At 37.0% G+C, this 27,110-nt stretch overlaps 1 pseudogene; it reads right to left on the reverse strand.

The window, feature by feature from the left end:
* Nucleotides 1-10,373: 10,373 nt before the first annotated feature.
* LOC149207055 (COBRA-like protein 1) overlaps nt 10,374-27,110 on the reverse strand; it is a 37,100-nt pseudogene continuing 20,363 nt past the window's right edge.

The following is a 27,110-nucleotide window of genomic DNA, read 5'->3' on the forward strand; positions in this document are numbered from 1 at the left end:
CTATAGGTGAAGAAGGGATGGTGGATGATCAAATGCAAGATGAACACCTACTTGCTATTTTAGTACTCTCTCCATGGTTTGCTGATATAGCAAATTATTTGGTTGGTTTTAGCACAGTTTCCACCATCCTTGTCCTCAAAAGAGAAGAGCAAGATCGTGAGGAAAAGTGCCCCATTCACTTGGATTGGTGGAAATCTATTTAAACTTGGCCCAGATCATATTTTGAGGTGATGTGTCGGGGAGGAGGAATTTTTTGACATCCTCCTAACCTGTCGTGATGGGCCCTGTGGGGGCCGCTTTGCAGCAAAGAGAACTGCCTTCAAAATTCTGCAAGCGGGGTACTATTGGCCCACTCTTCATCAAGATGTCAGGAGATACATCAGCCAATGTGATCGATGTCAAACAATGGGGAAACCTACTCCAAAGGATGAGATGATCTTGCAGCCTGAAGTGACTTTCGAGCCATTTGAGAAGTGGGGCATGGACTTTATGGGTCCTATAGTCTTACATCATTGTGTGCATGGATTACCTGACAAAGTGGACAGAAACAAAGGCAATCAAAGCATCAACAGAGGAAAAAGTAGCTGAGTTTTTTAGAGAAAATATCTTCTACAAGTTTGGCTACCCAAGAGAATTAGTCACAGATCAAGGAAGTCAGTTTACCTCCAACCTAATTAAAGACCTGCTCACCCATCACAAGTTCAAGCACAAAATTTCCACCCCTTATCATCCGCAAGCAAATGGATAGGTGGAAGTTACTAATAGAAAATATTGAGCAGATCGATTGGTTGAAGCCACCTAGGCCTATAACACTACTTGGAAAACCACAACATGTTCCACACCCTATGAGCTAGTCTATGGGAAGAAGGCTTTGTTGTCCATAGAATTTGAATATAACACATTGAGGATGGCAGCTCAGCTGGACCTAGATCTCAGCCATTCACAACAGGAAAGATTGCTTCAGCTGAATGGATTAGATGAATAGAGAATGTAGGCCATTCTCCACTCAGAGGTAGTCCAACTTCAAAGAAATATATGGCATGACCAGAACCTCAAAGAAGAACAATTTCAGCCAGGAGATTGGGCATTGTTGTATGATTCAAGATACAAGTATTTCAAGGGCAAGCTGAGGACAAGATGGTTGGGACCACATACAGTGGAAACATGCAATAACAATGGTTCAGTCCTTATCCAGACCATTGATGAAGAAGCCATCCCCATGCTCGTCAATGGGCATAGATTCAGGACCTACAGGAAGCCCCTTTCCATGCAGGAGTTCATTGACACTCTGGGTAAATCAGTATTGGTAGTGGAGCAAGTCCCTGTCTCCACTCCACCTACACCCTGAGCAAAAAAAAAAAAAACAGAAAAAAGAAAAATGGAATAAAATATCCCTGGGTGAAAACCTCTTGGAGGCACCCAGTGAAGACAGCGGAGGTGAAAACCTCCTGGAGGTGACCTAGCTATCTCAGACTAAAAAAAAAAACAAAGAGAAAAAAGAAAAGAAAAAGATAAACCTAACTTCTTTTGAATAAATTTCAGGTTGCAATAAGGTGCAAGTTGTATGAGGGTCGTACAAGAAAAAAAAAAGGACATGACTAGGCTGCATGCACCCCTCATAGTCCATTCCTCCATCACCATTTCCCTTTCCTAAGTTTTGGTCTCATTTGGTCTGAAATTTCTCATTCTACAAGAAACTCTGTATATTCTACAGGAGGATCCTATAGAAACTACAGAAAGGCCAAAATCAATCTCAGAGGAGGACCCGAGGGTTGGAAATTTGTCTATGAGGCCTGTGAACCTCCCTGCCACCATCCATCTTCCTATGTCACCATTCCATCCCTATACACCTTCATTGCACTCGTTTTTGTGTCCCTGCACAGTCACACACAGAAATTTTGTTTCCTTCATTCTACAAAAAAAAATAATGACAAATAAAAGCAGCAGCCTTTTTACTCACCCCTACCTGATACCTTCCATCTGTGATTCCTTTTCAGTCGAGACCTTCTTCAGCAGTTGTAGCCCTACTCAAATATTAGCTTGAATTTCAGAAGGAGAAGCAGCTACAAGAAATCCTACAAGATTCCTGTAGCCTTTGATCCCTTTGAAAAACATACTCCAGAGATAGGGCCAGTACAGTAGGGCATATGAAACATGCAAGGAGAAATGTTGAATGTGAAATCATCAGCAAAAGCCCGAGGCTGAACATGCAGAGCACAAGCAGCAACAGCAGTGAAGAAATGGAGTGCCAAAATCCGAATTATGCATAACACAACTGCGACTAAGTAGGTATGAATCATATTTCAAAACTGCATGAACTATGGGAATGGTTACGATTGAATGGAATCGATGGCTAGCTAACTGGCCACCGTCTTTCAGTTACACACCCTCATGGAATTCAAATGAGCCCCGTCAAATTCAAAACTGCCGATCAGATACGCAGCGAGCACGTATGGTATGTCAATTCGGTAAAAAACATTTGAGACTGGTAGTGGTGGCAGTGTATAATGGGAGTAAGGGAGGTGATGGTGGTCAGGCGGCACACAGAACCATTATGACCGTGATGTAGGACCAACGGTCTGGATGGGGATAACATACCCATCTGGCCACCTCATCTCCTCACCACGGATTATGCCAACAGTTAAAAGACAGCGCAGTCGAAGCCTTTGCCACCCTTTGTTTCATTTTTCATTCATGACGTTCTTGACTGCAGTACTCACCTACCACTTCCAGAGCAGCCAACCAGTCATCCTCTACTAGTTTTCTGCCAGTTTTTTAAACCCTCCTGCCTATCAGGCTCTACAGGAGCACTGCTACATTCTACAGGAGCTAGAAGATTTCTACAGGAAGGTTTCTATAGGAAAGGTAGAGAACAACTTTGCAGAAGGAAAACTCGAGCTTTCATCAACATTCAAGCTTGAAACGAGGTAGGCTCGGGAAAACCTCTCTGCATATGACTTGTTTGAATAAGGTGGTGAATTAAAAACACAGCATTGGATTAAAAAAGAGAGTGAAGCTTAAAAGTCTACCTGCATATTTTCCCTGAGTTCTACACAGTTCTCTGTTTTCTTCTCTGCATTTGAAATCTGCCTCCTTCTTTCTCAAAAATACATGCAACCATAGAAACCAGCCTGTGTGAAAAAAACCAAATTTTCATATCTATCTACTCTCTGAAAAGAACCTATGTATTTATCCTTTGTCTTGTCAAAAAAAATTCTTTTCAAAGGCAGAGAGTCAAATTTAGGATAAAATCAGTTTAAAACAGGGGAATTATCGCAATTTGATGTTGTAAGAAGAAGCATGCAAGAAATTCCTTGTTTGGTTTCAGGAAGAGACAGAATTCAGCTATCCTCTGTTTCAGTTTTCCCTGCTTTTCTCACCTGAGCATTTGTTTTTTTAAAGGAAAGAAGAGAAGCACTCAACACCATGCCGGAGGATTCATGAGAAAAGAACCTTTAAACTCTAGAAAATTTCATGAGCACCCTGAGGTGGTGGCCCTTTTCACTAGGGAAAACTGGATACCCTTCTTTGAAAGAATTCAGGGATATGATGAGGAGGTGACTGAAGAATTTTTTACGTCCCTAAGACCCCATTTGAAAACACATGCTACAGTTAGTTTTAGGGGTCTGACCCTAGAGCTTTCACTTGATTTCATTAGTAGAATCATAGGTCTTCCACTTGGGCTCCCTTGGAGCAAGGAGGAGAAATCATTGGGACAGGTTGCTAGAAGAAATTTTTCAACCTGAGGAGCATCCTGTAGAAGATAAAAATGGGATCAAAAGGACAAGCTTGCCTCCTCCCTGGAGTGAAGTCAGCTACCAAATAATGAAGTATATCACATGTGAAGGGAGGTTCAGCATAATTTATGGTTATCACTTCAGGTTGTTGCATGAATTGAGAAATGGGATGGACCTACCTCTAGCTAGAAAACTAAGCCTCCCATATTTCCTCCTCAAGTCTTTGATTGAATGTGGCACCAAGCTAAATGTAGGGGTCCTAGATCAGTTGGCCCACCATTGGCTCATCAAACTATTGGTAGAAGATGCCTTACACACATATACTATCCCCATAGCTTGGGAAATTTTCAGAAATATGTCAAGGGATGATGACATCAAAACTTTAAGTGAGGACATTAGCCCATCCAGCAATGATGAGGAGGAGCAGTGATGATGCTTAAGCAATAAAACAACATAGAACTATTTCCTTCATAGCCAAAGTTACCCAGCATTGGCATGAATATAAGTGCTAAATATATAAAAGTGAGGACTGACAATTGATGTCGGAACACTCCTATAAAATATAAATCATGCCAGCATTAATACAGAGAAGAAAATGCTTTCCTCCAAGACCAAATGAGCTTAACATGGCCACCCATATATAAATGCAATGTCCAGCTAGCATATTTAATTACTATCAACTTTTCAACAGCGTGCCATCTTATAAAGCTTTAATATCTACTTCAAATGGGAGTCAGAAGTTTGGATTTAAGATGCTACCTTAGCTTTGATAAGCATTCCATCTCCCAGTTTTACTATAGTTAAAGAAGAATCTGTAGACTGTTGAATGGAAATGACTTTAGATTTAGACAATGTGAATCTTTATGCAGAAATCAATCGAGAGCCCAATTAATGAAATGGTGATACCTTTATGTGTTCGATAGACAACATACCCACAAGAATACCCAGGCAGGCTTGATAGCCACAGTAATACCCTGAAATTCACAAAGATATTTAGCTAATCGGTTCAGGCAGCTATGCCACCACAAAATTAAGGAACCTTCATTTATGCTTACAGATCCAACCCCTCTGCAAAAGAGATACCTGTAAAGATTTTTGTGCCACGTTGGGACATTCTTGTAAGTCAATCCTGTAGTAACATCAAACATGATAACTTCACATTGCCCATGAATACTACAATAAACAAAATCCCAATCAGTAAATAAGAAGGAAACAAATAAATAGAAGTGGAAACACACGGAACCCTCTCCAATTGAATCAGGAAAATGCCAACAAAAACAGGAAAAGCAAACCAGTATTGATCAAAACAACCAATAACAGAGTCTGTCTATAAATTCAAAATTAAACTAAATTAAAATTCAAATAAATATAAGTGGAAAAATATAGAACCCTCGCCAATTCAAAGAGGAAAATGCCAACAGAAGTAGGAAAAGCAAACCAATATTGATCAAAACAACCAATAACACAGTCTATCTATAAATTCAAAATTAAATTAAATTAAAATTCAAAATAAAGAGACATAAATGAGTAAAACAGAGTGTTGATAAAAAGGAACCAAAAAAGGGCTCATAGTTGCTCCATTATCATTGATATTGGGGTTAAAAGGTGTTACCACTGAGCCCACACTACATACATATCAACACGGGAAAATAGAATTGATAAGTCAAAAGTTCTCTTGGGATCGATCCAAGTTTAAATCCATGTAGGACCTTTTTAAACAAAAAGTTGAAAAGGCACCCCAAAAGCTCAAATGTACAGTGCTCCAATCAATAGGTGTCTAGTAGACCTGCAGAGGATGACAGAAAACACTACTTTCGTAAAGTCCCAAGAGACCTAATTTCAAGTGAAAATCAAAATCAGTCTGGCAAAATACAGAAATGGGAAAATAATCAAACTAATTATTGACGTACCTTAACCACATTTTGTCATTAAACCTTACCTGACTAAGCTATAAAGTTGGGTCAACATTTCATCCTTGGCTTTCTCAGCTTGACAAAGCACCGCAGCCTGCAAATCATCAAATCATCAATTCAAGTATCATGGACTGAATAAACACTGAGATTCTATATGGTTTTATTTTGTGCTCATTCACATGGATGTCTTACTTTGGGAAAATTTGCAGCAAGACTATTCTTAACAGCTTCCACATAACCACGGACTTCTTGAGCCATCATTTTGAGCTCCTCCTCCGGATCTACAGGCCTTCTTACCATGGTTTCCTGGATTATAAACAAGAAAATCAAATTGAGGTTGAATATTAAGTTGGGAAATAATTTTTCTATTCTCATCATTGTATATGGTAATGGTCTCCTAGGCTAAAATGTGTATTGATTCTTAAATTATTTAATAGCAAATATTTTGATTATGTACATGTGCAACTTAGGATGGAACTTTATTTGCTTCATTGCCTATATGCAAGTGTTTCAATACAAGCTATAGTTGTTCACGATTATACTTTGGGTTACATAAAGTAGTCTTGGCCTCTGGCCAGCTAAATATTGCCTACCCTCTACCTTATATCTATTTAATTTTTAACAGTGGACATAGTTTGTCTTGAAGATAGAAGAAAACTCAAAGGATGTTAGTCTTATCTGAAAGCAAAGACCAGCAATCTATTTTCATTTTCTGCTAAATAGTTCTCTACCAGAGAAACCAAATTTTTTGGTTACCTGTAATTATTCATAAGTTGAACAATTGTCCAGCAGCACAATGCCTACTTATCTGCAATATAATTGTCCAGCAGAAAATAATGTGACTAGCATGCATTTGAATGCAGTTTACTAATTTTTTAACCTTAAACAGACATGTGAGTACTCAATAGTAAATCAAGACAATTCCATATAACATAATGTAATTCATTTAATGAAGGCTTCTCACCAGATCATGCCATCATTATGTCAGTGGTTATAATATATACAATGTACAGTTGAGGAGGAACTTCTATTTATGGATATATAATAGTGAACTCAACTCAGCTTGCATTTTATTTGTCTCAAACAACCTATGAAAGGTTTGTTGTAGTATAAAGGGTGCATCTTTATCCAATGCTTTAATTGTCTTTTCAGGTTGACGTTGTAATGGGACAAAGGTTAGTGACTCTATCTTCCAGCAAGAATTGGCAAGCAAATGAATTTCACCAATGGCTCCAACATAGAACCAAATTTCAGGAATGGCAGACTAGTGCCTTTCTTGCTACAAGTCTAAGAATGGTCCCTTCATGTAGGGGATGTCCCAGCGACATCCAATGAGCCATTCCCACAAAATTGGAGATGCATCAAATGATATTTGTGGCATTCTTGTTCTCATCCCCATTCCATAGAAAACGAGTAAAAAACATAGGAGAACAGGGATGCCTCAAATATCATTTGAGAATCAAAGTCTATAGAAGGATGTCTCTAGAGGGGCTCAGCACTATGTTACATTGTTACATTCCAAGCATATGTAATTATTCTGCTTCAGCTTCAGAAGGCTTATTGTAGCGTAACTGCAAGGTAATTTGTCAAAATTACGCCCAAGTTTTACTACTTCAAATGGGAGTCAGAATTTTGGATTTAAGATGCTACCTTAGCTTTGATAAGCATTCCATCTCCCAGTTTTACTATAGTTAAAAAAGAATCTATATACTGTTAAATTGAAACAACTTTAGCATTGAATCTGATCATTCCTGGAGCTAATTCCTTTGCAAGGGTATCTAGAAGCATACTCCTTTGCACGCATTGAACTTCATGATTTCCGCTAATAGATAGGAAAAGTACTTAGTATTACAATGCATGCGAAAAAAAAGATGACCAAAATATTTAATGGGATAGAAAGTTCATCATGTCACAAATCACAGCATATCTATTTCATGCCCTACAAAAACTTGTAAACTCAACCACTGAGATAAAATAATGAAATTAAACAACATTTTGAATTGTTAAAAATAGAAGGAACGAAGGCCAAGTACTATGTAATCCACCAAGTGAAAAGGCTAGTTGGCCTTGAGCTGCATCTGTGGCTCCAGGAATATCAGTCACTATCCTGAGTGAGATCACCAATACAAAAACAAAAATTATTATTTATTCAACTTATTGACCATTATCTTAAAACAACTGTAAATAACCCAGAAGAATCCAACATAGTTCCATTTAATCTAACATAAGAATGTACAAATCTATCTAATCCATAAGAATATCAGTTCCATTTAATCTAACCTAAAGATAGTATAAATCTATCTAAACCTCGAAAATATTACACCTCAATGCTTAAAAGTCAGTATTTAAAAAAATTGACAAAAAAATCTCGGTTCAAGAGTTTATCACCTTAGGTGAAAACAACTAAAAAAGTAAAACAATTAAAAAAAACTAAGTGAAACAAAACAAATTAACCTCACAAGCTAGAAGAGACTAATCTTAACTAAACCTAAAACCAAAAAAATTTAGACCTAAAATGATTCATCTTAACTTCATGTTATCTTTAAGATGATGAAAACAAAAAAATTACTAAAACAAAAAATATTAACCTAGTAAACTAGAATACATTAATCTTCATCAAACCTATTAAAAAAGCATCTTAATCTCAAAGAATATATCAAATTAAGCAAAAGACGGGAGAAAATAAATAAATAAACCATCTTAACCTAATACCCTATGATAGAATTTTCTTAACCCTTAAAGTCCACAAAAATCCATGATGTATTAAAGCCAGATGAAAATTAGAGTAGATCCAATCGAACTACGATCTATCAATCAACCAGCTGCAAACCTCAAAGAGATACCAAATTATAAGAAAAAATATGAATAAACTCCCATTACCAATATCAACCAGCATTATATCCATCTTTATCAATCTATTTTTAAGCTGGGTGCAAAGTTCACTGAGATACCAAATTTAAAGAACTACCATAAATAATAGATCCATTTTCACCAGATCTATTTTGGTTAACCAGAATAAAATAATAACTGTGTGCAAACCTCATATTCAAAAATTTGAATCTATTATTCTCTAGTACCAATTATATGGTATTTTGACAAGACAAAAACTGTTATTTTAATGTTTTAAAAGTGAATATATGATCGCTAGGTTTTTGAAAATACTCAAAATATTTATTAAATAATACTTGATTGTCCAAAGACTATTATTTAGAACTGAATATTTATTAGATAGTGTTTCCCAGGCCAAAAAAAAAAGATATCTTAACCTTGAAGATGGATCTATTAAGTTATTAACTCTAGTTGCAGACCTGAATGTTTTAACCTTAAATTTATTAGCTCTTGCTGAAAAGAAACTCTTTATTAGATAATATTGATTTTAACTTTGAATCAACAGACTCAATGAGCAAACAAAATGTTTCTTAGATAGTGTTACAGTCCAGAAGCAAACAACCTTGAATCTATTAGGGTTGACCATAGATCTCAATGTTTTACCCTTGAACCTATGAACTCCATGTGCAAACCTGAATATTTACATAGTGTTTGACATGCAAAGACATTAAGGTATTAGCATCCTACTTTACTTTTAATCCTTTCTAATAGCATAGCTTATGGTGCCTATGTTAGTGTTACAATGGTACAACTATGCATTATACAGCTGGGATGACTAGGACAGTGTATTGGCCCATATAAAAATACTAAATAGTATGGTGTGGCAAATATGCAATGAAGTGGTGATAGTACAAATGCAAAAGGAGGAAGAAGAAGTGCTGGAAACTCTATGTGAGGATGGGAATGACTTAGCTTCTATGTATGTGCCATTTTGTGTTAGCACTCAGTACATTGAATATGGACAAAGGTAGTGAGTTCATTGAATATGGACAATGGCACAACACGATCTAAACTGGTGCCATTGTTTAGACAAATCAAGTTATAATTGAATGTGAGCACTACCAAATAAAATCAGACCTGTCTAGTCTAATATGCACTAGAAAATTTGATAAGATTGCAAAGGCTATGAAGCTCAAGCATTCATATTAGAATACTAAAACTGGATATATGAACTCTGCAACCTTGATGTGCATATCAGACCTGGTAATAATAACTAAATATTATTACCATTAGAGTGTCTCTCTTTCAATTTTTTGCAGTGTATTATTTTTTTAGTGTATTGTCTGTATAAATTGAAGAGAGAAGAAGGGTAGGAATTTATTATACCAGTGAAGCCATTCCTACATGTTTGTATAAATTGAAGAAAGGAGAAGGGAAGGAATTTATTATACCAGTGAACCCATTCCCGCATGTTGGGTTCGGTTGGACTAGGAGCATCTGGCTCTGTCATTACCTGATCAAATGTAAATGCATGCATTCATAGAAGACCCATAACAAATTTATATGTAAATATTCTTTCTATGAAACCAGATGTGCTGGAATTAAATTATTGATGAAATGGGTACCAGAGTATAGATACTCTCGTCGAAGTGTTGACCCGCTATTTGCACATTAGGGTGGTCAACAGTAGCAGAGGGCTTGATCCTGTAGCCATTGGTGACCTGCTCGGATCCATAGTAGACAGCCATGTCCATTGAAGGCACGAACATGTCAATAACATCAACTATCACTCTTCCTACTACCAGGGGATCCGTTGAACGAGCCATTGCAGTAGAGATGAATCCCAATTTTGCTTCCTGATTGCCTTCCTTCTCCTTTCTCACCTCCTTCAAATTCACAGTCGAAGTCGATTCAAGTTAAGTGGCGAATGTAGCGAAGGTGTCTTATGGCATGTAAATAAATTGAATGAATTTGCAAGGTAATAAGAATCATACTCAATACAAGCAGGTTGAGTTATGTTGTTCCGGCAAGTGCAGGCACAAGTAGGGCATGGTGTTATAGTATCATTGTAGAATGATGATAAGGATACACAGCATGTTGAACTTTTCTAAGCCAAGAACTGAGAACATGTGCATGTTACATTCCATTTCACTGCACAAGGACAAGGGAAATTCAAATATAAGACTTAGCCAGCTCAGAGTTAAACACATAACATTCACAAATATATAAACTATGAGGGATTATAATAGTGTATTACTCAGAACTTGAGTGGTTCTGCGGCGATCTGGACTAAAGAACAGGCTGGGTTTAACAATCTTAGTAGGGCCACAAGTATAACCCAGTCCTGGAGTCTTCAAAGTGAAATTCTTTGGCAATTTGACAGTTTTGTTAATGGTCCTTGAATTGCCCACACTAACTTGGAAGGATGCAATGGAATTTCGAGGATCTTGAGCCCAAGATGCCAATGGTCCACCTTTGCAGCAATTAGTAAATTGCTAATTGTAAGGCACACCTGGTAAGAGATCAACAACGATGGGGTCCTTCTTGCAACAGTGTGGAACACCTGCTTTCCATTTGGAGAAATCTCCCTGCTCTGTTGTCTGGCCACCAACCACAGCCCAGATGACCTCCTTTTTTTCCCAGTGCCAACCCAAAGTCCATCCTGGGGGGCTTGGTATATGGCGGTACTGCTGAAAATTGTGCATGGTCACGGCCACCTATAGAGGGAAGCTCATTAGACTCAGCAAAGAGTAAAATAAGTTCTAGCATGAAGATTTTCAGGGAATTTTTAGTAAATTGTACCAATGTTTCTAGTGAATACTTACTTAATTTCAGGGACATAAAGCTAATTAAAAATGAGTGAAGTATTTACTCAAAATATCGAACATACCAATCAATACAACACAATTTATCAGAAATTTTCATCAATATCAAAATAAACTCTACCTGACTTGAAGGTTTTCCAAATTTGTCATCATGTCAAGCTTTGAGAATTTAACTTGTAGGCTACTAGGAATGAAATTCAGAAAAGCTCAACATCTATTTCAGGAAAATGAGGAAAGGGAATTATAATTCAAGACCTATTTGATGAAAGGGCATTACTTGCAACATATCCATCTGCAGTCCAAGACACAATATCCCATTTGATCGTTATGTTACTATTTGGATCCAGTGGATCATAAGCACCTGTAAAGCACACAATGTAGATAAATATTAAGTTAATATTCTATTCATATCCTTGATAAGGATGGAAAAGTTTAAGAATGGAAATTGATCTTAAAACTTAAAATTTTGCCAAATTTTATGGTAAAAATAAGTTTATATTATAAATCTTGGTGTGTTATAGAAAACAAACTGCAAAATTTAAACATGTAAAATGGAAATTAGCAAAATTTAACCCCTGAATTGAAACATCACCTGCAGGTGAAAATGCAATAGCCAAGATAGTTAATGCCAAGAAAAACCCAGCTGCATTCCTGATCAACATATGGCAATTCTGCATGCAACTTCTTCCCTCTGAAGACTTTAACTCTCTTCTCTTCATGATGCCTTTGATATTATCAATTAATGAAGCAGGCAGAAACCCTAGAGGAAGAGTTCAACAACCCTTCTGAGCAGCTGCAGCTCCACAAATGCAATGGGAATGGGAATGGAGAAAACATTAATTTATGATGAAAAACCAATAACTGAAGTGTATAAACCTACATGCCTGTAATGGTTGGTTGCTTCATTCTTCAAATAGAGTAGTGAAAGTGGAGAAGAACAATGCTTGCCAAAAGCCAGGGATGAAGTTCATGAAGAAAAATTTCATTATTCAGGGTCCAGACAATGACAAATAGTTTTATGGCCTTGATGAATTGTATGGTTTGAAAGTGGATAGTGTCTCTAGTATGTATGAGCCAATGCCTAGTGTTTCCCAGCATGCAGGTGAGTCATCTCATTACAAGGTTGATTGGATTCATGTCTACACACAAATAGAGAGCGATACTTCAAAGTAGAAATTGAGTTGTTCATGTAATTATAAAGAGACAGAACCAGACACGAGTCAGGAAATTGTTGATTCTTCAAACAGTTTTGAAAGCAGTATTGATGTGTTCGCCAATTCGGGAATGCCTTGACTCTATTCTAGTTCCCCTAGTATTAATATTAATGATGTGTTCCCTTTGCTATAATGATTTCAATACTCCATTAAAAAAGCCCAACCTTACTGACAGTAATGATGTGTTCCTTGTTCAGGTATGGATGAATCTGTTCTTGAAAAAGCAATCACAGCTGAGGAGACTATTCAAAATAAAATCAATTCTTAAGACAATACTGATTTTTTCCCTTGTTCAGGTATTATTCTTCAAGAAAAAATATGGGTTTCCTCTGTATTTATAGTAATGATGTGTTTTCTCCACATTTATAAGTGTTTTTACTCCATGAAACACAACCTAGCCACTAAATCTGTGCTTGAGCTTTGATTAATTGTTAGAGTATGGGTAATCTCCACTTAAAACCACATGGCGAACCACTACCTTTATGTCTCCATATACATAAATGTTTGCTACTTTAGAAGAGCACCAATATGCAATAAAGAACCCTGAAATATGCTTGGAAAATGAAAAGACATAAAATAATGTAGAGTACTAGTGGCAGAGAGGGTATAAAAACCCAGAATTATGTTTAACCCTCCAATATAGTTAACCACAGATGGAATAAGTGAATTCGAATGAATGATAATGCACTGAATCCCCATGAGCTCTGGTTTCATCAATTCATGAGTAAATGTTGGTGTAGGATTAAACCAAATAATGCCAATTTCAAGCCTCATACTTCTCAAAGACCCAAGCTACAAATATCATGACTTGGCATTATACATATGCGCAGATTTGTGGAGATTTGAGATGTTCAGAGGAGAATCAATCATATTTCCATAACACCCCTCTAGAACCTATTTCATGCTAATGAATTAGAGTCTAGTGCCAAACACATGATCGCATATCCAAGCAAAAGATCATCCCAGTGCATATCCTAGAATGGTAGATATCAAGTGACTCAAGTGATATCAGGTGCATCTCCTTGCTTGAATTCTTTGTTTGGATTGGACATTAGTGATCCATTAGATATGCCCAAGATTATGGAGTCTAATGATGCATTATTTTGTTAAGGTATAGTTGATTCTCTTACAGAAAATATCTCAGAGATTGTTAGAGAAGCTGCATGCAAGTAGGAACTTTACCAATTGGATAATCCTTTGAAGACCCCTGAGGTTACAGAGGGATATAATATAGCTGTTGAAAAGAATGAAGTTGAATATGGAGCATTCCAGGAAAGCATTTTTATTGTTGATGTCATAACTGTTGCAAGTCCAATTAGAGAACAATTGTTTGATATGGACAACAACGAAAAACATGAGTGATTCATTAACCCTGCCAAAATTGAGGGAAACAATGGCCAGGAAGCTAGAGAGACCCAAAATTTCAAAGTTGGAGAAAATATACAGATTCTGGTGAGAAATCACGAACCTTCCCAATTTGATACTCCGTTGAGGATCCCTAAGGTTGCGGAGGGATATAATATATCTCCTTGTTTAAGCACCTGATTTGGCCTGGACTCCAGTATTCCATCCAAAAGTTCAGGAACTTAGAAAAAGTTACAATATATCCCCTTGTTTAAGTATGAATGAATCTCTTCTAGAAGACAAGGATGTGTGCAATCAGCAACTTTCCTTGGATAATGCATTGAAGAGGCTTGAACATGCTGAGGGACTAGAATATGATACCCTAGTGAAAAATCTTGAGCTTATAGAAATTGATGTGACATCAAGGACTGAATATTTGTCACTGCATGTCCCACTTGGAGACCATGTGTGTGTCATGGAGAAGGATGCTATGGTTTTGGATGGGACAGATCATTCTGAAAGTATTCTCCTCACATAAAATCCTGTAGAATCTGGAGAAGTAGCTGAGGGTTACACTATTTTCGATGATATGAATGTTCCTAGTAAAGGAGATTCAAGAAGAACCAAACTTGTAGACAGAATACTGACTTTGAGCAATAGATTACAAAATTTGCAATTGGACTTACAAGGACCATTCCCTATATTGTTGATAAAGAAAATTTCCATATTATATGTGATTTTATCTTGCTGGTAAAAGCAAGTTGTGTGTGATATGGACCTATTTCATGCTAAAGAATTAGAGTCTAGTGCCAAACACATGATCACATATCCAAGAAAAAGATCATCCCAGTGCATCTCCTAGAATGGTAGATATCAAGTGACACAATGTGGCCATTTATTGCATAGAAGTTGAATTATATAGCAATGAGCCAATGGGGAGTGAATTTTCATAAAAGGATGACCTCATTTCTCAAAACACACCGAAAGGAACTAGGATTGTTACAATGTTGTATGTTGGGTTAAGGTGCAACACTATCATGTTATAAGACACAATTGCATATAAAAGGTTATACTCCATTATTAATTTAAATTGTGATGCTAATTTACAACTAATTATTGAATTTTTTGCATTACAACACTAAAAAGAAAATATAATTGAGTGAAAAAAGTGGAACCAACATCACAAGAAAAACCCAATATGGTATGATGTCCTCTTGAAGAAACCAACCATGTCAAATGTGAGGAATATCAAGAGAGGATGAATGTAGAAAAACCCCTAAATCTTGTAGAAATGGTGAGGATCCTAAAGTAGAAACACTCCTAAATCTTGCAGAAATAGTGAGGATCCTAAAAGAAATACTCTAAAGCTACGTGATAGATAATGAAAGGATAATCCAAGAGAGAGAAAGACTATTAGAATTGAATGCATTGTTGCTAGAAAATCTATCTGAAATTCAGAAGAAATTGCTACAAAGACCTAATGATACCAATGATTAATTTCAAAGATAAAGATTCATTGAGAGGTTAAAAAACACATATTATCTACAAATATAATGAGGAAAATCACCTCCATAAAAATACACCATGCTAAAAGGATAGATACATCTAGTAACAAATCATTATTTGATTCGTCTAAGGTTGGGATATTTAATTCATATGAGCTTCTTGGAAATGGTTCCAAGAGTGAATTACATAAGAAAAATAAAAATAAGCATTCTTGAACAAAACTTCCTTGAAGGAGAATAGATTCAAATCACAATAATGCAAGACTTTAGGAAATGGTACCAAGATGAGTTTCTTAGCCAATATAAAACTATAATAGAAAGATATAAGTGTGAAAAAATACTAGATAGTTACTTGCATAACAAGAAACAAGAGAGAATAAAACCACTAAGAAATTAACTAATGAAGGAGAGAGACAATTCAAATTTCTAATAAAATCTAATAATATGTTATTGATGAACATGAATGAAATATATAGACTCTGCTAGAGACCAATTAATTCAAATTAGGTTGGGGTTCCATGTTCATGCACTAGTATAATTCAAAAGTACTTTCCCTAGTTGGGAAACACGTTAAATTATACTCACAAACCCAAATATACCCTGAAAATAATCCCAATGCCTACATCTATACCATGAAAATAATCCCAATTCCTACAGCTATACGAATGAATACAGCTACGCAAGGAAAATAATACCAATGCCAACATCTTTGCAAGGGAAATACATCAAATTGAAAGGAAAATACATGTGGAAAATAAACCCTTTGTTGTCTTCCTGGAAACTTCTAGCTCAGCTTCGAGTTCCTTTGAACAATAACAGTGAAAGCCCCAACATATAAAAACTAAAACAATTTAGCGCCAAAAAGATTTTCAGCCTCTACACCAAAAAGGTTTTGGTGGTTTCAGTGGTCTTGTTTCCATTTTAAGATGGCCTAGCCCGTTGTTTCCTGCTGTTTCCCGCCCATGTCTCCCACTTTTCATAAGAATGAGGGTCTTAATATCTATCTCCCGCCACCCATGAATAAATGAGTATGTACTCTACTGCCATTGGGCCTCATGCCCTTAATGCCCATCACAGAAACCCTCGTCTCGTGGCTCTCAAACATTTGTGTTTGTCTCTCCATTTTCTCGACAAACCCTCCATTGCAATGGGGAAAATGAGGAGGAAGATTTGGTTGATGACGAGGAGGAAGGTTTGGTTTTAGAAGCAAAGGTGTTGGTTCATTGCAGTGTGGAGGAAGGTTTGGTTGATGAAGATGCAACACCATTTTCCAATGGATTCGTAATGGAAAGTCGTGGCAAGAATCAGGCAGGGAATGGAGTAGTTACGCCAAGCCCACCGCTAGATTCCGTTCCATCAATTCCTCCCAAAATCCCAATTTCTTGTGCCGTCTAGAGAATCCCTCTAGAACAAATCGAGGCAATTCTCCAGCCATCTTTTAGCACAACAGAAACAAAGTGACATTGGTGTGCCACTGTCACCATCTTCGTGAATCTGCAAACATTTCTCAATATTTTTCATTCCTTTGTTCCTTACAGAAACCCTCTCTGTTCCTTGAAATCCTCTATCTTTTTCATTCCTCTATTACTTGCAGAAACCCTCTCTATTCCTTGAAACCCTCTATCTTTTTCATTCCTCTGTTCATTGCAAAAAACCTCTCTGTTCCTTGAAACCCTCTATGTTCTTGCAATTGTCAAGCCATAACTAGTATTCGAGGTGCCAAAAAAGATCTAACCAATTTAGAATCATACCACGCGCCAGGAAAAACAAAAAGGGAAAGGCCATAGCCAGACTAAAGATGTCCACGCGCAGCTACAAGGATAAAAACTAAGATCCACTCGTCTAGAAAGGAAACATTAATGGTAGACTAAGACCAAAATGATGTTATGAATCATGAAGACATCTTACCTGAAAAAAAAAGACACGCGCAGGGTAGCTGGATATAGAGAATGCCACGCGCAGAGACATGGGTTGTAGCCATAAATCATCTGCATTCAAAGCCACGTGCCAAGAGATGGTTCAAGGCATAAGGCCTTGCACAAAGCAGCAGAGTTTTCATGTTGTGCTTCAACTTCCATTTTCACTCAAACAACTTTATCCATCGCTGCGAGCCACTGAAATCCTACAATTTTGCTGTGTACACATGTTCTCTAAGATAGCATTAACCGAGTTAATAATTTAACTAGCATTGGAAAACTAAGTCAAAACTACCTAATTTAACTAGCATTTATTTTCAAATAATCAAGTATCAAAACCAACGAGTTATGATGATATCTATGTGAATCGTAAAAGTAAGTCAATACTACCCAATTTAGCTAGCACTATAAATATTATTCAAAGACACAATGATAAGCATTAAAATTTTGTTGAATACATCTAGTTACTTGTCATGTCTTCACTGCTAAGTTTTGGTACAATTATAGAGTATCACATTGTGATGTAAATGTAGTCTAAATTAAAAATTTTAAATTACACCATTTATTACTATATCTACTAAACATAATACAATGACCACAAGGTACCACTACTCATACTGACATGACAAATAATTGAGCTACCACTATAAAAAATAGATTTTCACTACCATGGACATAAGTAAATTAGGGATTACTTTTTCACATGTATAAAAATATATATATATATAGTTTCCCATTGTTACTTCTATCACACTACTTATGACAACACTTACTTTAATACAATCTCCCCTTAACAATAAGGACATGATTATTGAAGCAACCTAATTTAATAATATAGAAGAGAAACACATTTATTATATTGGGACAAATATACTAACCTTGGATCTATCAAGGGAGGAATGGGGTCATATTACTATAAGTGAAAAGCTCTTTTACAATGTGAACTTTTGAGTAAATTTTTGCATCATATTTATCATCTCAGCACTTATAGATCTATGTGAGTTCTCTTAAACAATTTTATCTTAATTGTTTTAAAACTAACATCGAACATTAAGTCAAGCTCACTATTCACTTTCCAAGGCAGAGAATATGTCAACTTGGAAATTACCTGCATTATAACTTAATATTAAATACTATTCTTATTTTTTATATTAATATGAATGCTTCTAATATTTAATATATTGTTAAGTAGATTACCCATTGAATAATTAGTGAAGTATCTAATATTGGATGAGAGAGTTGTAAGGCTAAAATTTTGGCTACCATAGGTTAAATTTGGTGTTTGTATCATGTCATGCAAAATTAGATTTCACACCTCTCCAGGAATCAATCAAAATAATTTACACATACCAATCAAAGGAATTCAATAGATGGTTAAAGTAGTGGTTGGGAGGAGTTCATTGTCAAAAAAATCCAATGGTTTCCAAACTAGAGAAACAAGGGCATGTGTTTGATTTATGGGCTAACGTTTGAAAATTTTCTACGAGAAGAGGAGTTGGTGGGAGTCCTTATGGCAAGGGCTTGCACCTCTTCCTTTATTTCTTAAACTAGGCTTGAAATAAGTGATTATAGATATATGATACATATAATATGCAAAGCTCTCACAACACAATAATATTGAACATTTGCATGAGACGTAACTTAATTTATTTTCAATATATTTTTGCTTTAAAAAAGGCAATATATGCTACCATGATGCAATACAATGATTCACCAACATTGGGCACCAAACAAATGAATTGGACCATGGATTTTACGTACGATCACAATCATCCACGATAAACTATGATTATTAGCCACTCTGCAATCAAAGGCACAATGCAGGGACAACATGTATCCATCTTGGAGGACAGTGGGGAAACCCAAAATTTTATTGATGCATAGTTGGTGGAGTGTAGAGGCATTCATAGATTGATATATATGCTGAACAACGTGGGCGAGAGAGGATGCTCATGCTTCACCTCAGTTGTCTTCTTGATTGTTGGTTAGATATGTTGAGGATATGGTTGATGGGTCAATATTGAAGTCAAAATCCTCCCTTAACCCTTTAGCCAAAAAGATGTCTCCTCAATTATGTCCAATAATATCATATGAAGAGTCATAATATTTAACTTGGAATTATGGCCCACCATGATCATCTAATAACTAATTGAAATAGCAGTAGACCCCAATTTAGGGATTGGGTGGATCATATGGTGGGACTATGCTAGTGGGAACCCTAAATAAATGACTTGAAACCTCGTTGATTTTCTACCTTGATGGCATTCATCTCCCAAATTTCTTGTTGGATACACAAGTCCTAAAAACATGACAAGGAAGATGAGAGGAATTTGACAAGGACATTAGGTTGTCGTATAGCATCATAAAGTGCATCCACATGGATGAACATGGAATGGGAATTAAGGTCATAAAGTCATAAAGGTCACAAAGGTGCATCAAAATATTTTTGGAGTGTCCCAAAGGTAAATATACAATTCTTGTCTCGTATAAAATAAAATATACATTTATTGTGTTGATAGTATCCATAAGATTCTTAGAACTAGTGGTATAGTGTTTTGCAATGAATGAATAAGCAAGAAAGGAGGAAAGTATCTAACACCTATACACTCAAGGCTAGTCTACAATTGATGTTGCATTGCCTTGGAATCTCCACCATATTTGGGTAACTCGAATTCTCCATGCACTAGATATTTTGGGTTGATTGTTTAATTAACTGAATGCTCACTGAGTTTGACTAAAGTCCCACTACACAATTTTCCTTCCACTGGTATGGGCTCTTAAATTTTCCATGATAAGTGCTTATTCTTGGGGCTTGGTTTTCAAGGCAAAGTCCAACGTTCACTCTAGACTAACTATGATCATCAATAACCACTTGGTGAATACTAGTAGTCAACTAGTAAACTAACCACACAAGAATTTGAAACCGAATAGGTCAAAATGAAAATTAAGTATGTTAATGCAAGAGTTCAATTAGAACTTGAATTTAGTTACTCGTGCCTACTAGGGAGATATTTCCATTAAAGGAAATCATAACACAAGAAACAACACAACAAGTGATCTGAATGATGATGTTACCAAATATGTAATTGAAGGACTCAGAAGTTTATAGTGATTATGGGAATGATAGATCTCGAACAGAGCATGATGATGTTGTTGGGGAGGGATATATCATTGTGGAGGGATGGATTTAGTTTCTAAAAGGGTCTCAACTTAATCTTCCCAGTTGGATGGATTGTTTATCTCAGATACATTGAGATTGGTTAAATTTAGCTTATTAGGTTCATGAGGGTAGGAGAGGGAGGTGAAATAGATATGGGAAGCTTAATAGTCATCCAGAAGGAAAATATATGCCTACGTTTAAAGGTAAAGGGAATGCTTAGGGGGTAATTTGATTCAAACAAAGGGTGAATTATGCTTCCCTAAATGGACATCATGAGATTGTGTTTAAGATTCACCATTCTAAAGCTGCGAGAAGACTAGAGTGTAAGCACAAGAGAGAAGCTAAACATATTGTGGGTTTTGAAGAGGGCCAAGAAGGCCCTTTCTGGTTCTTCCTCTTTTATATTGGAGACACAAGATTTAAGAGTGTTTAAAAGGTAGCAGTAAAGATGAGATGGATTGTCAAGCATATGCTGGCAGGGGTGTTGTTGGACTGTCACAGTGGAAGAAATGATCTAATGGATAAAATGAATGTCTACTGAAAAAGAAAATTCCAATGTTGAGGTGCAACTTGGGAGGGGTAGCTGATGTTTCCCTATGCTAGGTCAAGTGCTTGCAATGGATTAAATATCAACTTCTGCTACAAAGTCTCACGAGGAATATGATTATGCAATAACTGCACCTAAAAATTTGGAAGTCAAAGTCTAGGACTCATTATAAAGAAGCGGTTCAAACAATAACCACTAAGTTTTGAATGGGATCTAAAATTTGACTTTCTCAAAATTGAATGAAGTTGGAACCACTCTGAAACAACTCGAAACAATTAATGTTGATATTAAAAATTTAAGTAAAAGCTGACATTATCCTTATCTTTCCTTTTCAAAAAGGAAAGATAAGGAGAATGTCAACTTTTACTTTAACTTTAAAAATTAAATATTACCATTAATTACTAGGGTTAGGTTTTGTAGGGCCCTTGAGTTAATAATTTTTTTTTTTTCCTTTTCAGTATTTTTTATTAAAAAATTATTATTTCGTGGTCATTAGCTATGTTGCACTACATTCTTTAGAATTGGTCAGTTTATTAGAGAACTAGTGAATTTGGTGTTTTAAGGTCAGTTCAATACAAGACCGACCTTATCCATTATGAACCACCAAACTAGACTAGTACAACTCTAAAACCATTGGGACCAACCAATTCCACTAGTTCTAGGCTAGTTCCAATAAGAGTTTTCCCTTCTCATCTTCCTCTGAAGTCGTTTTGTTGGATCCTTTAATGAATGGTGATTTGGAAAGTGCCATAAACTGTCGAATTGTTGTGAGCACCTAAGATCATAAGTAGTTAAGCCTTGGAAAACATAAATTTACAAGGACCTAGTACAGACATCCCAAAAGATATTTAGTGAGGACGTGCATGCAAGGAACTATTACAGACCTCCCAAGATACTAAGTGAGGACGTGCATGACCAAAAAGCATAAAAAAATATCCACCCTCAAAAACCATGCCCAAAACATTGAAGTGTGGTGCAAAACAAATTGTTGGTAGGCTATTAATGCTACCAACAATCATTCACTCTCTAATTTCACAAGAAGCTCCTAATCAAGCTACCTCCTCCACTATGGTTATAGCAAGTTCTTGCAACTGTGTGACCTACAAGAAATTAAAACTACCTTCGAATCTCCACCAATTTTAGGGGAATTCACTTCTCTTCATGCCCCAACTATTTTGGGTTGATTGATCAGTTAACTAGATGATCACCGAGTTTGACTGAAGTCCCACTGCTTAAATGACCTTCCACTAGTTCCTCCAAAAGTTAGAACTAGTTTAACTGACAACAACCTGAGATAATTGACCTTTATTGCCACAACTTAGCAATCGCATATGCAGAACTGAACTCTAACTCCTCCAACTCGAATTTATTGAGTAAAATAGGTGACACAAGCCATGTCACACAAGTTAACATCATCCAAGTTGTCTGTTGATGTGGAAATTTGAATTCTTTCAATTTAATCAAGGAAAAATCAAATTGAGAATTTTTTGCTACATTTTTCAACACATAGTTCATTGGAATGTATTACTTTCACTATGAACTTGGCATAGTTCACATGTTAAGTTCATAAGGTTTTGGGCTGATGTGGTTCTATGTGTTGTGTATATAAATAATAGGTGTCCAACTCTTGCTATTAGAAACAAGACTCCCTATGAAATGTGGTATGGCCACATTCCTTCGGTGAGGCATCTCAGGGCTTTTGCTTCCTCATATTATGCCTTCATACCTAAGGAACAGATAAAAAAACTCAGTGCAAGGAATCACAAATGTATCTTCTTTGGGTACTCATACCTCCAAAGCATACCATCTCTATGATGAAGTGAATAAGAAGTTTATAATATCTAGAGATGTGATCTTTCTTGAGTCTTCCAAGATTGACAATGTTGTTGAGTGGTAGCTTAATTGTTTGGATATATTCGAACATGCAAAGTATTTTCAAGAGTTTGATAGTGAGATTCCACATCTCCTTCTCTTAGCTCTATAATTTCTATGAAGAGCCTTGAAGAAATCAGTTTGAAGGAAATTCCTTCACCTGCTTTTTCAGGAAAGAGCTAAGAGACTATTGGCAGCAGGTAGCCAAATCTGACAAGTGGTGAGGGTACATGCAAGATACAAAGCAAGGATTAATGCAAAGGAGTAATGCAGAGGAGTGTACTGACTACATACATATCATCAAACATCTTTCATCCCACTTAGGATGCCTTGCATCATGCCTGGTTAGTCATAAGATCATGTTGGTCACAACCTTAGTAGCTTAAATAAACAAGTGGTAATACTCTTCATCTTCTAAGCTATGTAATAAACAAGTGAAAGGGAGCAAGACACGTAGATCAAACACATGGAATGACTTTCATTTCTTGCAACCATGAATGTCATTGAATACGGAATGATATAACAATGATAAGCAAACTTTTAAGCTACATTAAGAGGTGTATTTCAAAAGATGTGCTTTTTTTTCCATACCTAGCCTCCAAAGGGTTATGCATCATATGGATTCTTCATGTGGTCCTAATATTCTATCATACCTTGGGTTTTTTGGTCTACTTATTTTTCTCCTCAGCTCCTTGAGAGTCATCTATCATGTCATCTTTCTTCGTGGCCCGTGAGAGACATAACTGTGTAGTTTCAACAGGTAGTGATTGTTGCGAGATGAGGCCCTGGGAGGACACATTTACACAGTTTTAGGATGTAAGGCACTACTTGGGACGAGGCCCTGGGAGGACACATCTATGCAATTTCAGGATGCAAGGCAGACTGGGTAGTCAAGGGACAAAACTGCACAGTTTTTGGAGACAGTGGGTTTCGGCTGAGAGGAGTACACTGGAGGAAACCATTGCGCATTTTTGAATGGTAAGGGAGGTTGGGATTTCTACCCATTGCACGGTTCGAACAAGCAACGGAAAATCTTGAGGGTTACATATGTGAAGTGTGTAGTTCAGGAAAGTTGGATGAGGCTAGGTTGCTAAGGAAACTCCGAAATTTAGCTAAGTGTGGGATCAATGGAACTTATGTGAATAGTGATAAAACTTCACTATGATCACACACTTGAAAACTTATCGATACAACATAAACCATTCAGAACATATAACACATACTTCACTTAATGCAACAACCTTTGTGGCAGCTTACGGCAAGTGCGGCTTCGATTATAGACTTTGGGAGGATAAAGGCAACACTTGTGTAAGAGTGTGTGAAATGAGTGTTAAACATGTCTCCTTCTCATAAATATTTCCCCTTGAAGCAAAACAAACCTCCCTTTGCATGACAAGCGATTACCCCCATGCCCAAAGATGACACATTCTATGTAAAGATAAAAGCATAAACGACTCTTAAGATTAGCTTGAGATCATCAACTTACCAATAAGTGACTAAGGAATGATTGATCACAATATCCACAGTAGGCTCTGAAATTTAAGTGTAGGCCAAAATTTTGGAGGGTGTTGCAGCTTCTACAACAGAGCCTTCACCTTCTTGCTAGCTTCGTTTTCAACTAGTGTCTTGAATTCTACTAACTCAGAGAATTTCTCATCTTTATTCCACGTGAAGAAGATCCAACACTTCCGTGAGAAGTCATCAATAAAAGTGACAAAATATTTGTGTCTGACAATGTAAGTTGTCGAGAAAGGTCCATAAACATCATAGTGGATCCTTTCTAGGTCTGCATGTGCTTTGTTGTCCTGATCATGGAATGTGGATTTTATGTACTTTTATAATGTACATCCTTTGCATATATCCTATTGCTTAAGTGCTCCTTTAGAGAGGCAAGTGGTTATTTGTTCTATAATATTCGAGGTACCATGATACAAATGACCAAGTATTTCGTGCCAAATTTCATCGACATCGCGACCTTCACTTTCTCCACCTTAGTGCTTATTGTAGCACATTCTTCCACATCTATCTTATACAGGTTCTTCACACGAACCTTGATCTGCTTCACCTGCCCCATGGCTATGTGTCTCAGGAATGCTTTTCCTTTGTTGAATATCACTTCACAACCATGGTAAACCAATGACTCAGTGAATGCCAATAGACAAACCCCTAATCCTTTACCTTTACCTTTTTTTACTATCGCCTCATATTGAAATTTTGAAGACAAAATATTTCTTTTCTCTTAAAAAATTGTGTTAAAGTCCCCCTCCGTGTAGTAGTGCCAAATGCAACAATAGACAAGTTTTCTCTAATTGTATCAGCATATATGAAAGGGACAGAAGAGGAATTGATGTCCAAGAAATCTTTTCAGTAAAACTTGTCACGTTCTTGTTAGTCGACTACCCCCACAAAACAAAGAGCCCAACAAATCGTTGTATTTATATAAGATAACGTGAATGTTAAGTAAAATAACAACCTTGGTATAGGTGCAAGACAATAGTTGTCTACAAGTTGGCCGACTTAGGGAGCACTGTCACAGTCAATGTTTCAGTTGTAATTAGATAATATCATCTTAAATTGGTATGTTTGTGTCTTAATTGTTAATTGTATTAAACAAGTTTTTTTTTTCTAAGTAGTACTGATCTATTAATATAATACAAAAAAGTTACAGAGAAACTTGATCTCAGAGATGTTAAGCATCAGTCATCATCACAAAATGTAACTGTTGGTATTGGACTGCCCCAACAGAGCGGAAACCAGTCCAAGAAGCTTTGAAGACTGCCCCTGTTATGGGGGAAACCAGCCATTAAACCAGAATAACTATTTCAAAGTAGACCTTGGCTTTCCAAAATGAACAAAGAGGAATGCAATCGTGAACCAAAAAGATAGGGACATAGCCAAGTAACAGTATGCCATTTCCACCTGGCAGAGAGTCAACCAGAGAATTCAAGACACTTGGCGTGAAGACAGAACACATCCAGACCACAAAACCACGAATCATAGAAACATATCCGCCTAGAAGCCGAACACCTTTGCAAGAGACCAAAAACCACAAAAAGTGAGATGAATCCACATGGGAGATGAAGACCTTTGCATGAGTCCACGTGTTAGGCTGGGGGTTCCTCCGGAGCTGGCTCTTCCTCAATCCGGCAGGCAAACTGATACCAATCGTCATCCTCTTCAGACGCGTCGCGACCTTGAATAGTTGGAGCATCTACAGTGCCTTCAGCATCCATATGTCACTTACCAATGTCCCCAGCTTTATCTTTGTCATGCAGAGCCTTACTGCTTTCACCTTGCTGCTTGTTGTTGATCCCGTGACTACCTATCTCTTCCTTGTTTTTCTTGTTCCCACGACTGGACAGAGTAGCTTGCGTCGAAGACCCTTCCTTGAAAGAAATTGTGATGGTAGCAGTGATTATAGGCCTGTTTAGTGAACTGCAGAAACGAAATTGTGTACTGTTAGGGCCAGAAAGAGGAGGGAGTGGGAGATCCACAGTGTGGACAGCATTGTCCCTCCAACCTCTCCCACTTCTGGTATTCGGGTAGTTATGAGTGGGGTTAATGAGCGAGTTGGGCAATTCAGTAGTTGATTTCGGGGAGTCAAAGGTGGAACTGGTAGAAGCTCGCGAGCAGTTAAAACATCCACGCGAACCTCCACGCCTACTATGCATGCGGTGCCTGAGGTGAGCCATGGCTGAATTGACAGCGGAAGAATTGGAATGAAGGCAATGATGAGCAGGAGGAGGGGTGGGTGAACCACAATCAAGAAGACAATGACGGGAATGGGAAAAATGAAAACCATTACCAAAATCCTAACAAGGGAGAATTAGGCAGCGACTACCTGTAGCAGTTCTGAAACACGATTTAGCCGCTTGCAAAGGACAAATGCCATGGAGAAGGGGAGGAGTAACAAAATGGTTTGCCACGACCATGGTGTTGAAGGAGGTGAGCTCGTCACAACTTTCGGAGTCAATAAATGTCACCTGCAAGGTGTTTTTAATCCATTTGCGGTGAGCTCTTAGGACAAAGCACTTAGCCAGATGGCTTCCCAACCCACCGACGATCTGTCTTGTCATTCAAATATCGTTGTTGACACCTGCATCCAGGTGCGTTTCCTCTACATTTTCCCTTTCCTTTTGCACTAGATCATTGAAATCCTGCATTTGATGAGTATTGGCTATAGTGCTAAGAGCTCCTACATGAAGAGTCTTACCACTTTCAATGCCAATGTTTGCTAGGAGGTATGTT

Source organism: Pinus tabuliformis, chromosome 1_2 (genome assembly GCF_031772625.1).
Source record: "Pinus tabuliformis cultivar Carrire ecotype Pingquan chromosome 1_2, CPIR1, whole genome shotgun sequence".
Taxonomy (NCBI): Eukaryota; Viridiplantae; Streptophyta; class Pinopsida; order Pinales; family Pinaceae; genus Pinus; species Pinus tabuliformis.